Here is a 16,017-nt window from a genome sequence, read left to right as displayed (position 1 = left end):
GTAGGTAGACCAAGCACCTAATCAGTAAAAAACTATATATTAAACCTAAAAATGCTATCTAATTTCATGTATGGTCATTGAGGGTGCAACGGTAAGTGCTATGAGTCTGAAAAGGTGAGTCTTCAGGCCACGGCGGAAGACTCAGACTTCAGTTAAACAATACAAAGTACCTATACTGAATACCACGTGTACACAGAACTGCCACCATAATACAGGCCTAGATAATGATTAAACATATTTCTATTTTATTATTTTATAATAGGGAACTACAGTAGTATACCCAGGTTATAAACTCGTACCCCTGTTAGTTGTGCTCCCTGAACCTACACATCTGAACCAGGGACTATGAGATTTTGCACTCTCATTGGCTAGCAGCCTTCCTTGACCTTCACCTCCCCAAGGGTTTGGTATGATTACAATTTGTGTAAAGGTTTGGGGGCGGGGGATTGCATTTTTTTAAAGATTTGTTTGGGGGCTTTTAGGCCTCTATTGATAGGACAGACTGACATGAAACAGGGAGAGAGATGGTGATTGACATACAGTAAAGTTCATTTGAATCAGGATTCGAACCCACGACACACTGTCAGGCACCAAAGCATATGTGGTATGCGCCTGGAAGTGGAACGCTAGGCCAGCGGGCACCCCACATCAATGTCCTTTTGACCGGTATTAATCAAATCATATTAACCACATTAACCCCGGCTTTTACTGTGTGTGTGTGTGTGTGTGTGTGTGTGTGTGTGTGTGTGTGTGTGTGTGTGTGTGCGTGCGTGCGTGCGTGCGTGCGTGCGTGCGTGCGTGTGTGTGTGTGATTGTGTGTATTATACAGTATATATATAATATTTTCAAAAATAGAATAGCATTGCAATGTCATGTGTTGGGAAGCTTGTAATTAGGCTATTTAACCAGTTATACAGTATATATCATATACAACGCACAATTGAGAGGATCATATGTGAGACAATAGCATGTTTCCTAATACAATCCAATAGTTTTGGTGTCCACTGTCCAGCAACAGTTTATTTAACGATGAAAACTAGCATGGTCCCACATGGGCAAATTGTTTCCTTAATCTGAGATCAAGGCCAACCTATTAATAATAATAATGCATTTTAGATATATATAAAAAACACATGGCTATCAAATAAAGTCATTTCTGAATTCCTGAAAAGCTAACCTTTCAGAGACAACATTTTTCCAGGACAAATGTAAGAGGTGACATCAAGTTGATCTCTTGACAGATCTGATAGTCAAATGAAAAATGTATTTGTTATCCTTGGAATTTTCATGTAGCACTCATTATGTACATTTGTTTCAATAAATGGCTGCACAAGGAGGAGATGGGAACATCTCGATAGTACGACGTCCCATTAGTCCGACATAGGGTTAGGATTAGGCATAATTTTACTGAGGTTAGGGTTAGGTATTGTTGGACTAACGGGATGTCGGAACAACGCTACACACCCCGAGGAGATGAGTAAATCAAATGGCAGTTTTCTGTGAGAGAAGGTTTATCACATTTGTGACGTGATTAATAACTTTATATCTTGCGTGAGTTATTATCCATCAGTAATCTCTCAGGAATTATTATTCTCCATCCTTCTCTATCCGACTCCAGTTCACTTTTTCAATATGACACCTCTCTCATCCCTCTCTCTGTGATTTGTGAGAGTGAATGTTCTCCGTCCATCAACGTTGCACAGGACTATGGCTACAGTCACCTGCCTAGATGATGGATCAGCGGCTCATTGCCACAAATCCAGCTACTCCACATTCTGCTCTCCTGGCTGTTCTAACTCAGACAGATTGATGTCAGGATGGTTGTTTGGTTGGACTTTGATCCTGTTCAATATTTCCCTTGGTGTGGCATATTGTGACAAACCACTTTCCAGAGGGATGAATTATTTCTAGTAAAGGAAAAGGGTTGCAAGAAGGCTCCCATACCCCAGGGGTTCCCAAATAATTTCATGCCATAACCCACCTGTGGCCCAGGAGGACCACCAAATATTTTTACGGAACTAAAACTTCCTTTGATTGGCCCCCCTGGCCGATCGCAAAAAGAATTGTTCTCCATTGGACCCCATTCATTTTCCCCTTTCGTTTTCTAACCTTAATTAACATTTTCATGAATACTTTATGGTTCCTATCGGTAGTTAGAAATTGCCTTTCAATCACGATGATATGCGTTTTGTGAAAATAAGGTCCCATTTATGTTAAAATTGATGATTAAGTTGCGGGGGGCGTGGCCAACTAAACTGATACCAGCCGGCTGTGTTCTTCTTCGTGTGCTTTATTTCGGGAGGCTCCGACCACATTCTCCCATGTCTCAACCCACAGTTTGAAAACCACTGCCTTCCCCCATGATCTTCAGCTTTGAAGGTTTGAAGATGTAACTCAGTACAGACAAATAGTGTTAGAATCATTAAATGAATAATATTCAAGGAAAAATCTGTGAAGAGAGACAAAAACAATTGTGAAGTTATCAGAAGACAGATTGTTCTGTATGCAAGGCTGACCTGATCATATTCACTGTCAAAGTGTGGCCTCTGTATTTTGGGCACGTCATCATTACAGACGAAGAATTACAACAAATTTCCAAATTAAAAATGTCAAGACTTGTAGACTAGTAGATCTACAAGCTGTGTCACACACATTGTGACATGTGCTGAGCTTGTAGCTCAGCTAATTTTTGCCATTTTCCATAAAGACATTTATTTGGCTTCAATTGGTCTGTTTTTACATTTCGAGCTTTGCAATGCCGTTTTGTTTGTCACAAATAAACAATTTAAAGTTGACAGAAATTGAGTTATGATTTAAGGTCAAGTAAATTATGTTATAATATAATAAATTATATTATTAAAGTTTTGAATTTGTTCAATGTGTTCTCTCATTTTGAGTTAACATCAGTGATACATGGGACATGAGAAGTGTAAACGTAACAACTTTTGAACTTGGATTTCCCCTGAGGAATTCATATCAGCACCAGCCAGGATAGATTTTAAAGGAAAAGGAACTCTGAAACGTGTGATTATGTTAATATGTGATAATGCGATTATGTGAACTTAAACATGGAAAAGCTATCTCCTACAGCTAGAAAATGAACAACTGATGTTGTCCATGACAATGCATTACTGAATAAACATTCTACATTTGCCCCTCAGCAAATAACAGCTATCACTTCAAACAGTTCTGAAACAGAAAATGCACTCTAACCCTCAGAAAGGTGTTACAAAGGTCATACATCCGTAATGTTGTGAAGTGAGAACACCAGCCACGTGGTAAAAAAGGACAGCAACACCTCTTTCCCCTCAGGCGGCTGAAAAGGTTCAACATGGGGCCCATGATCCTACGGTTCTTCTACAGATGCACCCACGAGAGCATCCTGACTGGGGAACTGCACTGCCCTCAACCACAAAGCACTGCAGAGGCCGGGTCATGCAATAAGCCCAGAGCATTAGTGGGTGAGCTTCCCTCGATCCAGGATATATACACCAGTCATCGTGTCAGTAAAGCTCGTAGGATTATCAATGCCAACCGCAACCATGGACTGTTTCAGCAGCTGCCGTCCGGCAAGTGGTACCGCAGCCTCAAGGCCAGAACCAGCAGGCTCCGGAACATCTATTTCCACCAGGAAACCAGGCTTATGAATAATAGACACTAACAGCCTGTTGACTGTCTGCACACACACATACAGGTTTTATATATATGTATATTATATATATATATATATATATATATAGAGAGAGAGAGAGAGAGAGAGAGAGAGAGAGAGAGAGAGAGAGAGAGAGAAAGAGAGAGACCTTGTATCAGCCAGGGTAAGTCAGTATAGAGCAAGTCATGCAGTAAGTACAGCTGATGGTGCACGGCACTACACCTCAGCAGTCCATCTGTCAGGGCTCCAGTGCATTGTGACGGGGATAGACTCCTGTGTTCTCGGCTGATACCGACAATAACTTTCCTACTTAATGTGTGTGTGTGTGTCTGTGTGTGTGTGTGTGTGTGTGTGTGTGTGTGTGTGTGTGTGTGTGTGTGTGTGTGTGTGTGTGTGTGTGTGTGTGTGTGTGTGTGTGCGCGCGCGTGTGTGTGTGTGTGTGTGTGTGTGTGTGTGTGTGTGTGTGTGTGTGTGTGAGAGAGAGTGAGTGAGTGAGTGAGTGAGTGAGTGGGTGAGTGAGTGAGTGAGTGAGTATCCATGTGTCCCAGGGTATCTCGGGAACGGCCCAACCGATTGATCAGCAACAAACTTGCATGCTTATCGCAGAGAGAGAGAGTGAGAGTGATGTGCAAAGTGGGAAGTCAGTCGGATCGATGGTTATCCAAATAACATCGATAAAGGGTGTGATTTATTTTATTATTTTTAATTCTGTAATCTTATTTACACGTTGCCTGTTGGGAACAATGCCTGTTGGGAAAGCGTTGTCCTCTGGTTATGCAAACCCATTGTACCCATTTTCAGAGTAGGCAGTTTAGTGCAGAAATGCTTGGAGGCCAGTCTATCAGGGATTTCAAAAGAGCACAAAATATAGCCTACAGATCGACAGATAAGACAGACAGCAGATATACAGTATATGGGCAACATTGTCGCATGTCGGTTGCAGGCAACCCACCCTGATCCCACAGACTTCCACTTGTCTATCTGTCAGACAGTTCTCAAGATAACCTATGCGGGGTCGTGGGGGGGGGGGGCACTCACCCACTCAGTACTCACTCGCTTGCTTGCTTGCTTACTCACTCACTGCTCACTCACTCACTCCTCACTCACTAGTCACTACTACTCATTCACTCACTCGCTCACACACGCACACACACACACACACACACACACACACACACGCACACACGCACACACACACACACACACACACACACACACACATACTCACTCACTCACAGACATTGATTGATAGATTCATGTATACATTTTGGGGGGTATTTTATCATGTTGCCGGTCTGTCAAAGAGTAAAAAATCTAAAAACCCAAGAATTGTAATCTCAATAATGCCATGTGACAATAAAGAACTTAGAATCTTTAACCATAAGTCTCTTTGGGAGATTTGTAACAACTTTTGTCTTCTAGTATGATGCAATTTATTTTTTAAGGATTTTGAGCATCAATCCACGAGTAATGCAATTTGCTAAAATGGCCTGAAACCAGGAAAGGCGAATGGCCCGGTGCGGGAGAAGGAAGATAGGCCTGCAGTAAACCTATGATTCTGAAAAAAGGGGACTTTTCCCTTTGTGTGTCGAACCCAAGCTAGAACACAAATATTTCTCTTCATGCTCTGGAGAGCCTCCAAAGTTCTAAAACAAACCAACAAACCCACTTCTGCCAGTGCCTTGCCTGTCCTGAAAGCCCCCTAGCAGGTGGCCCATGCTGCTATCTTTATATGACAGCAACTGCCTCAGCTCCCACCATTATCCACAGTCAGCTAAATGTTAATATATGCAAACATATGTGTTATTTCAGCACTTGGCTCTTGGATTTATGTGTATCCTATTTGGGAATCGCTTAAGGGAAATGGTGAGGAAAGAAGACGCAAAAAATAACTAGACCCATTAGCCATTATAGCCCCCCTCAAGTATTAATTAATGTGAAGCCGGCTACTTGTTGGACAGGACCCCAATGGCCAATTATCTTAAGCAGATAATTTAGCGGTACGTTTAGCTATGTAATAGGAACATGCGCCCAAACATCCATGTGTCAATTAGTGCTATCCGGGACTGTGTGACATGTGAACGGTGAGTCCGTGGCCCTTTAAGAAACTCCATGTTTTCGCAACATGATGCGTCAACATAAAAGCGGATGATGCTGTTATGTAAAAACACGCTGAAGTCAGTCGCAGTTTCTAAAAGCGCGAGAGAGAAGGCGATTTGCGCCCGAGTTTATTTCTGTTAACAAGTTTTACACAAATGTAGTTTCTGTTGCACACGACTGGCATTGTTTCGCTGGGAATGTAATAATCGCGCAGTTTGGAGAAAGGCTTCGTTCTATAGTGGATCTGGGGCAGATCAACGCAACTCAACTGGAGTGAGTCGCCCACTGTTTTCCTTCACTTGCGAGAACGATACACCTGACCCATCTCTCTCTCTCTCTCTCTCTCTCTCTCTCCCTCTCTCCCTCTCTTTCTCTCTCTCTTTCTCTAATGTAATTTGTCGTTTTTATACGCGTCTCGTCTGTGTTTAGTTGTCAGGTCTACACTGTTCACGGTCACTGGGAGAGAAACAGAAACAGTCCAGTGTGTAAAGTAACTATAAGTAGGCTACGTTTACAGTTACAGTACATTTTGAGGTAATTATACTTTACTGGAGTATTTCCAATTTTCAATAATTCTACTTCTACTACACTACATCTTTGAGGAAAATATTTTACTTTTCTCCACTGCAATTATTTGAAAACGTTACTTAGGCTACTAGTTACTTTATAATGAGATAAACGAAAAAAAGCTGTTTTGCACAAGTATCAGTTAGGCCTACTTGTGCCTATGCCTAATAACCATCGTGGGATTGCTGCATCACGACGAGATGGCTAATGGCATGATAAGCTGAAAGTTAACACTGGTTTCAAGATGACTGGAATCTTGGAAAGCATCTCCCAAGCGTTGTATTTGAATGTAGGCTTGCATGCTCAATCTATGGGTATAGTGTGTGCCCTGTTACAGTAGCCTACCTAAAAATCCCCTTGGCCAAATATGCTGTCTTCGTTTGAATATGTTCTTTGAATAAACAGCCTCAAACCATTAAACAATGCAGTAAAAGTAACAATAGAAAAATACCAGTAGCCTATATCTAGCCTAGGCTGCATGCTTACTAGTTTTTGGAGATTGACCTTTTTCACAGCAATGTTTGTGTGTCATGTTGATGAAGTTATTACCAATAAATGTGTGTGTGTGTGTGTGTGTGTGTGTGTGTGTGTGTGTGTGTGTGTGTGTGTGTGTGTGTGTGTGTGTGTGTGTGTGTGTGTGTGTGTGTGTGTGTGTGTGTGTGTGTGTGTGTGTGTGTGTGTGTGTGTGTGGTGTGCGTGCGTGCGTGCGTGCGTGCGTGCGTGCGTGCGTGCGTGCGTGCGTGCGTGCGTGCGTGTGGGGGGGGGGGGGGGGTCATTTTGGCATCATTGTGTAATAGCATCTCCTGCTCAGTTAACTTCATAATTGCAATGACATACAGGAACGCCTAAATGAGACACACCACACCAGATAATGGCATTGGTCTCGGCTGTCTGTGTTTACCCTTCCATGGCATGTCAACAAGTCTGCTGTGAAAAGGGTCTATGGCTATTGGCTACATTATGTCTCTGCTATTCACTCTTCTCAGCAGCACAACATGATACGCCTATGAGGTTGATGTCATGGAGCAGAGCGGCATCTTGAATAGAGGCACACCACCAGCATAAAGCTAGACATAAATCCAGGACCTAATCCCATTATATCTGTAGAAGTACCCTGTCGTGTCTAAAGTATGAGACTAATAGAGCTGTAGGCATATCTCAGCTGTCTTATCCTTCACTGCTTCAACCCTTTCCATGGTCTTTCTTTATGGGTGGGGGGGGGGGGGGGGGTAGGCTATCTATTTAGGCAACACGTGGTTGGAGCAGCGCATGTTAAAGTTTGGACAAAAGTATCTGATAATATAAAAATCATTGTAATAGAATCAAATAGAATGTAATTTAATGTCATACAATGGAGTATACATTAATGGCTTTGAATCTTTCTGGTTTAGTATTTTTGTTATCTGTCCTCATAGTAGGCCTATGTTAATTGCCCTGAACATTTTCACCCAAGTTCAAGTTAAAAGAATGTCAAGTTCAAATTTGATTTGCAGCCACAAAATAATTATGGCAAAGCATACAGTAGATAAAATATTCACCACCCAGGATTAACTTTCAAGTGTGATTAATAAAACCACAAAGTGGACTCAATATCAGTGAGCTCAGGGTGGCCGGTAGAGCAGCTGAATGGAGAACCTCAAGGTTCCCAGTTCGATCCCGGGCTATCCCCAGAGTTAGTGTTGAAGTGTCCTTGGGCAAGATGCTGAACCCCTAATTACTCCCGATGTGCTGGTTGGTGTCTTGCACGGTTTCCTCCGCCATCGGTGTATGAATGTGTGTGTGAATGGGTGAATGTAATGCACAATCTAAAGTGCTTTGGAATAAAGTGCTATATAAATGCATCATGTATCCTAACTATAACCAAAATGTTCCAGAAGAAGGCCATATTGTATATCAGCAGAGGCTTTTAGAACTTAGTATTGCTTATCATATTATATATATACTACTTGTTATTTCTATTTAACGTATCACTATTACTAACTTACTATTTTAACTAATTTATAACTCACGCACGTGAGAAGAATATGGCACAGAACACAATCAATAGTATCATCACCAGAAGACAAAAAAGCAAGACATCTTTTTAACACAGCCAACCTTTCTTTGTCCCCAAAACACTTTTGAGAGAGCTTTATTTGATGTTTGAGCTGCGAACCATTGCCTAAATCTGTTGAACGTTGAATACCTACTATCCAATTCCAATGTATTTGTAATGCTTTAGCTTATAATTGAGATCTTTTCGTGCCTTTTTCAAACAGTTGAATATCAGGTATACAAAGTTGCCTGGAATTAACAAACAAAAATATGCAGTGCAAACATGTACTGCAGTATACTAGTAACCAGTAAGACTCCCTAATCGGGAGATAAGCGACCGTCAGGTGACATGTATACACAAAGAGGGCTGTAAGTGGCATTGGTTCCTGGGTGTAGGGGGACGTGTAGACATAGTGTGTACCGATTTGTGTGATTTTAGGGCAAAATCTGTAGGAGCAGTGTCCAAAAATGTGTTTTGCAAGAATCGGCCTCATGGTGGCGCTAGAAGAGGGGCATGTGAGAAATGAGGGGTGGGGTCTCCGCGTTGCCTTGGCGGACGAATAGGTACCGGCCCCGGCTCTCCCGGACGCTCCTAGCCCGAGTTACGGCATTTTATGTGAGCTGCAGTGGAGGGGGTCCTCCACTGGGGGCGCCACCACTTTTGCATCCGTTCTGGAGCACCAGGAGTCGGTGGTCCCCGGGAATTCCCCGTGAGCAGCCCCGTTGGGGTGGTCATTTGGTCATTTTTGCACATTTGGTCATTTTTTACATCTGGGGGTCCCCCAGGGACCTGGGGGTCCCTGGAGCTCTGGGGGTCCTTGGAGGTTGTAGTTTGGCAGGCAAGGAACGTGTGTGCAAAATTTGGCATGGATCGGGGCAACGGTTGCGGAGATATGAGCAGGGCAAGAGTGTGACGTGTGAGGTGTGACAGACAGACTGACGGACTGACGGACGGACTTAAGGCCACTTTTAACCGCACAGATTCGGCGACGATTCGGCGGCGGAAGGCGGCGGAAAGCGTCTGTTGCCGAACGGGAGCTCATCGTCAGGTTTTCGGCAGCGGGTCGGGAACCTTATCGACCGAAAACTGGAAAACTGGACTTGCTCAGTTTTGTTCAGTCGCCCCTCGCCGTCGGTAAGATTGAGGGAGTTGTAGAATAGTTTACTACTGCTCCAAAACCAAGCCAAAACAAGCCAGAGACATTTTCCCGTCGCATATTTTTACTAAATACCATATTCTCAATCTCAACTCTCAATTCCTATTCCAATCGGATCCAAAGCAAAGCTAGTAGTAGGCTAGTAATAGTCCATCAAGTGCCCGTGTTGTTGTTTTCTTTTTTTTCCTCCTCTGCACGGAGAACAGAGCTGCCTCCGGCCGGGTTAGGGTTGCCAGATTCTGTGAGTGAAATACGCGACCAGGTCTATGAAAATAAGCCCAAAAGCGCGACCAGTTTCACCTCTGAACTCTATTACATTAGTTATTTTATAAAATAATGTTGAAAGCAAGGCCAAATAAGCAACTACACTTCAGAAACAAGCCCAAACAAAAGCAACCCACATCTAGCAACATTATAGGAAAACAGGATCAACGTTGCTTATAAGGAGCAGACCTGGCACCACTGCCATACAGTAACTACAGTCGGCGTTGTCTGAAAAAAATTAAATAAAAAATAAGTGCTTAGTTTTTTGCAGTTCTTTGCAGTCTGTGTACAGTCAGAAGGAGTCTCCTGTAGGCTGTTTGGTGTGTAGACACCTTTACACTTTGTGGAGGTTTTGATAGTAAGTGCGACCTGACGGTCGCAATTATGGATAACTGCATTTTCTCTGTGATGCCAAATTATAGGACTTTTTGCATTGTGTGTCTACATGTATATTTCATGCTGAATGCGCCTGGCTTGGGCTGGTATTTCAATCTGTTTCACTTGTCTGAATATTTCACTAGTTGGTGTGACCAGTGAATCCCAATGGGCTAAGGATTAGCAGGGTTCTGTTAGTGCAGTCTTCTAAAATCCATTACCCAGCCCCCTTCCTCTCTCTCTCTCTCTCACTCACTCACTCTTTCTCTCTCTCCCGCCATGGCACAATGCCAAAGACACAGCTGTGAAAATTACAGGTCTGTTTTGTGGAAGCATAGCAGAAGAGGAGGTAGACATGGTGGGAAGTGAGTAAAGAGACAGAGAGAGAACAGAGACCCAGAGACCAGCGTCAGCTGTCCACAGACCCACAGCTGTGAAGGTTAGAGCCCCATTCAGTTATCACACACTCTGTGTGTGTGTGCGTGCGTGCGTGCGTGCGTGCGTGCGTGCGTGCGTGCGTTACAGAGAGAAAGAGGGTCTGTGTATGGAGAGAGAGAAAATGTGGTGTGTGTGTTGTGAGAGTGTGTTGTCGGTTGGTGGTGGGGCTAAATCCCGTTTATAAAGTGACACAGGGCAGAATAGAAGGCCTCAGTGTGACAGCCAAACATCAGACGCTCATCTGCTGAGCAGCACATGGCACCGGCCGTCCTTCACTCTGGCAGATGCTGAAAGTCTGACTGAGGTGCTGGCTGAAGGGCAGGCAGGAAGGCACCTCCTCCAGCCTTCTTCAGCCGTGTTGGAAATACAGCGACAGGCGTCCTCCGTTAGAGGGTCATTGTTCCACACGATGATGACAATTTCTCTCTGTCTTGCAGTCAATCTCTCTCTTTCTCTGTGCTATCTCTATTTGTCACTCTGAATCTTACACCGCCCACTGCCTCTGTCTGTCTCACTCTCTTAATGTTTCTTTCCCTTTCCCATCTCCGTCTCTCTCTCTCTCTCTCTCTCTCTCTCTCTCTTTTCTCTACTCTGTGAGATGTACTATAAGGTGTTAGATTCCTTTCTCCACTTTCCTTCCTCTACTGTTCTCTCTCTTGTCTTTCCATTCAATCGTCTCCCTCTCTCTGCCCCCCCCCTCTCTCTCTCTGTGTGTCTCTCTCTCCATCTGTGATCCCCAGCATTTCTGCCCTCTCTGTTTGAAGAGGTGCAGCCAGAGCACCTAATTGCACTTCCTGTCCTGTTTCTTATCTGATCTGATGTTCTGAACTGTCATCTTTACACGTAGGCTGCATTCTCAACTTTTAGGATGGAAAATGTTTTTCTATCCTTTTCAGAGTGCTGCCAACACTGATTTGTCCATATTTACGACCAACACTTACTCTGGTATGCAGTCTTGGGCTCATGTTTTGGTTTCAGAATGCATGGTTTGTATGTATCTTTGTAGCACATTTAATTCACATGAGGCGTGAGAATGAAATGGAGAGATACATGCACCAGAATTACAGTTACACCATTTAAAGATTACATTTTAACATTGTTAGTTTGGATGTTTTGGGACCATTTTTTGGGACACATTGTAATAATATTAATAAAAAAAAAAAATACATATATACCTCTATTTATTCCGGCTTCCCTTACTCTACATACTGTACATCTGCTTTCATTTGTGATTAAAGTGGAATTACTAGAAAGATGTTGTAAGAAGAATGTATGAGGTATCGATGCTTATTCACCTGGTTTCATTGTGTTAGTCTATCTCAGGGAAAGTGCAGAGTTGGTAATGCTGGCTGCGCTCAGTGTTTTTTGTATACGTTAGCGCGCTACCATTCTGTCTTCTCAGGGTTTCAAATACGGCAATCTATTTAAAGAAGACCTGAAAAATTAATGTCAATTCAGTCGACTTGTGCGTGTTAGTAGATCGTTAAAGGACAAGTTTGTGGTCTGCATTGTCGAAATGCAGTAAAATATCTGAATTTGGAAGAATGCACAGTTTGTCATTGTAGCCTCTGTACCCATATGCTTTGCTTTTTTTCGGGATGTTGTAGTGATGTGCATTTGAAGGGTGCAGTATATTACCCTGTACTCACCAGTAAGACTCCCTAATCGGGAGGCAGCGTGATTTTAGGGCAAAATGTATAGGAGCAGTGTCCAAAAATGTGTTTGAAAAAATCGGCCTGATGGTGGCGCTATATGGGACAGATCCATGTTGATGACATGAGTGTAGACATAGTGTGTACCGATTTGTGTGATTTTAGGGCAAAATCTGTAGGAGCAGTGTCCAAAAATGTGTTTTGCAAGAATCGGCCTCATGGTGGCGCTAGAAGAGGGCCATGTGAGAAATGAGGGGTGGGGTCTCCGCGTTGCCTTGGCGGACGAATAGGTACCGGCCCCGGCTCTCCCGGACGCTCCTAGCCCGAGTTACGGCATTTTATGTGAGCTGCAGTGGAGGGGGTCCTCCACTGGGGGCGCCACCACTTTGGCATCCGTTCTGGAGCACCAGGAGTCGGTGGTCCCCGGGAATTCCCCGTGAGCAGCCCCGTTGGGGTGGTCATTTGGTCATTTTTGCACATTTGGTCATTTTTTACATCTGGGGGTCCCCCAGGGACAGGCAAGGAGTGTGTGTGCAAAATTTGGCATGGATCGGGGCAACGGTTGCGGAGATATGAGCAGGGCAATAGTGTGACGTGTGAGGTGTGACAGACGGACGGACGGACGGACTGACTGACTGACTGACTGACTGACTCACAGTTTGTGGAGGTTTTGATAGTAAGTGCGACCTGACGGTCGCAATTAAGGAGAGAGGACGAGATCTGTTTATTTTGTCACCTTTCCTTTTCATGTATCTATTGCAATTTTGTTCACCCTTGAAATATGACAGCCATTCAATCCCCCCACTCCTCACAACACCACCACCAGGGACGTGCAGAGCATGTTAGAGAGGCAGGGGCTGGAATTTCCAAAAGGGCCTTTTGGTGGAAGCACAGAAAATAGCAGACCTCCAAGCTCAAAATGTGTCGCGTGGTGACACGTTGTGAGCTTGGAGGTCGGCTATTTTCGGTGTGTGAAACAACACTGAACTAAGCGTAACCAAGTCAATAGTGGAGATGTGGCGTAATGGCTTGAATTTCTACACAGAGAGGGAAATTCTTTCAACATAAGATGCTGCATTCAAGTTCAGGAGAGTTTGGACAAGGCAATTAATTCTCTTGAATGCTGCCTTCAGGCATGGCATGGAAAGAGGGCATTTGCATTTCTTTCACCATAGTAAAAACTGAATTCATGGTGTGGAGAGGGCATTTCTTTCAGACAGATAAAAGGGCAGGGGCTCAAGCCCCCTTTGATGTTTATGTGTGCACATGCCAGACCACCACCACTCAAGTCTTGTTGATTTTCAGATTAATAATAGAACAACTCTGGCATGCAGGAAAACAAATCTATATTTTTTCACTGGGTTGATTCATTTAAGTGTGACTTTAGGACTGTCAGAGGGAGAACAAAAAGGTGGCATCGCTACTGTGTCCCTGGGCATCCTGTCAGTCAACAGTTGTAGACTGTGAAACACTGACCAGGAGTCTTCAACGTTTTCAGGTCAAGGACCCCTTAGTTGAGAGAGAGATGAAGCAGGGACCCCCACAACCTTTTCATATATTCCATATAGTTTCATTGTTTGACAGCACAATTATCAGTGTATTTTGGATTCACTTCAATGTGTGTTTTCAGATATTTAACCACTTGAGCCTCATTACCTATAATAAACTTGACCTTTCACTATGTACTTAGTCTGCTCTTTTCCCCCTCTACACCAAACCTCTTTGCCAGAAATAGCCGATCTACAAGCTCACAAGACCTCGTGCTGCGAGGCGTTGTGAGCTTATCTGCTATTTTTGGCTACAGTTCTCAGAATATGGACACTATAGGGTTCAAGTTGTTAATATAAAAAGGATTGGAAGATTTGGAGGACCCCCCCCCCCCCCCCCCCTGTAGTAACTCTGAGGACCCCCTAGGGTTCCCGGACCCCCTGTTGAAGACCCCTGGTGTAGACAGTTCATAAACCCCACTGAAGATCATGAAGGTTATTTCAAGGTGAAACTTTACTTCAGGCTGGTGATAAGGAAGACAATGTTAAGAGTGTGCTTGGCTGGTGTAGTGTATTGCATTGTCTTGAGTTCATTGTTTTGCAGTGTATTGTGGCGTATACAGTATATATTGCTGTGTAGTGCAGTGTAGGTCATATCTCAGCAGTCTGCCCTCCCTGCCTCCACAGCACTCACGCCTCATTAAGTTACACACTCAGCCCGTTTACAGCTGTTAATTACACACTGTAAAGTTGATATTGATGAGGCCAATTAGCATCCATCCCAATTAAGCTTGATTTTGACTAGATGGCAAAGTTTACAACATAATGGCTGTCAAACTGTTCTGGAAATGACAGCATGGTCCTATAGACATAGTTTGATTTGATTTAGTTTGTTTTGACTATTCTTTTGTATTTTTTTATATTTTTTGACTGATGTCATGTCATAGCTGAGTGCCCTCCATGCATCAAATGATATGCAATTGTTTTATCTGTTAAAGTTGAGTGAATACAGTAGGCCTACATTATTATTATTTATTACATTATTATTATTATACATAGGCTAATTACATTGTGGTGAGAAGCACATAATTAGGCCCGTCTATATGCCTATCCGAGTAGGCTATCCTATAGCCCACTTGTCCTATTTCAGCTGTGGTATATTTCGGGAAAATGTTTAAGTTTCTTCAAAATGTACAGGTCAGAATCACATTATGCTATGGTGGTGATTGAGTGGCTTGTGTAGTCCATAGACTCCACACAACTCCTCCTGACCTTTTATATGGAGTCATGTTAGATCGGCGAAGTTTGATAATTTCCATTGGGCTGTAATATTATCTTGTCTGTGCACCGCTGCTCTTCTCTCTTGATGTCCCGGTGCAACGGCAATATCGCGAATGCAGCGCATGAATATTATCTCCAGCATGCTGCCACTTCGGAAGTAGGTCACCGTTTCACCGTTTTGCCATGTCTGTGTGGTAGGAGGCTGTTTAGGTCCGCGGATCGTCTCTCAGTTCGACATACAGTCCGAACGGATACAGTAGATTGGCAATCAGGATCAGGACGGATTTTATTTTGTCTTCTTCTAAACCGAGAACGGGACACAACAAGGTAATGAATCTTCAAACCCAACGGCTGTAATTCCAGTCACCATTGCAGATTAGAAGATCGGGGGGTATACAGTATAGCCTACATTTTAACAACTAGCCCGTGAAGCTCGTAATAATATTATTATTGACCGTACGGGCAAACCCCCCGTTCGATCAAGCATGTTGAGGCTCCTCGTCGCTGTAGATCATCGTCCCGGTGAGCTTTTTACTTATGATATCATGGACTACAGCCGCGCTATACACCGCATGCTGTCAAATAACCCTGTCTGTCCACCACGATGGCCAACTCCGAGATGCAGGAGGTTCTGATCGAAGGTGTTTATTTTGTCATGTAATCACTGTACAATACTCGTTGGTGTTCACTGGAGTGCATCTATGTTGATCGTGTACTATTAGTTAGCAGATGCGGATCTGTTTATAATTGGTGGTGGTGGTGATGGTAGTATTGAACTGATGATTTGCCCAAGGAAAGCGGACTTCGTGATACGCCCTATCTAAGCTGCACACACAGCGCAAGAGCAGATTCCCAAGGGTTTCTCCGGTTTGCCCTTTTTCTCGTGACAACTAGAATGAAGAATAGTTTACACTATGCTCTTGGTTTGAATCCGTTTATAGCCAATATAAAACAGTTCTGAAAGTGTAGGCTATAGCCTCTGACTGCCATATGTTGCCACATCCGCAACC

At 43.6% G+C, this 16,017-nt stretch overlaps 1 protein-coding gene across 1 annotated transcript in view; it reads left to right on the top strand.

Moving 5' to 3' along the window:
* The first annotated feature begins 5,852 nt into the window (after nt 1-5,852).
* bahd1 (bromo adjacent homology domain containing 1) overlaps nt 5,853-16,017 on the top strand; it is a 42,019-nt gene continuing 31,854 nt past the window's right edge. Inside the window, exon 1 of the mRNA XM_080750519.1 lies at nt 5,853-6,025. The gene's annotated coding sequence lies outside the window, so the exon portion shown is untranslated. The remainder of the gene's footprint in view (nt 6,026-16,017) is intronic.

This window comes from Nannobrachium achirus (assembly GCF_963921795.1).
Source record: "Nannobrachium achirus genome assembly, chromosome: 20".
NCBI lineage: Eukaryota > Metazoa > Chordata > Actinopteri > Myctophiformes > Myctophidae > Nannobrachium > Nannobrachium achirus.
The sequence above is the reverse complement of the archived record's forward strand: the minus strand, read 5'-3'. Positions and strand labels throughout refer to the sequence as shown.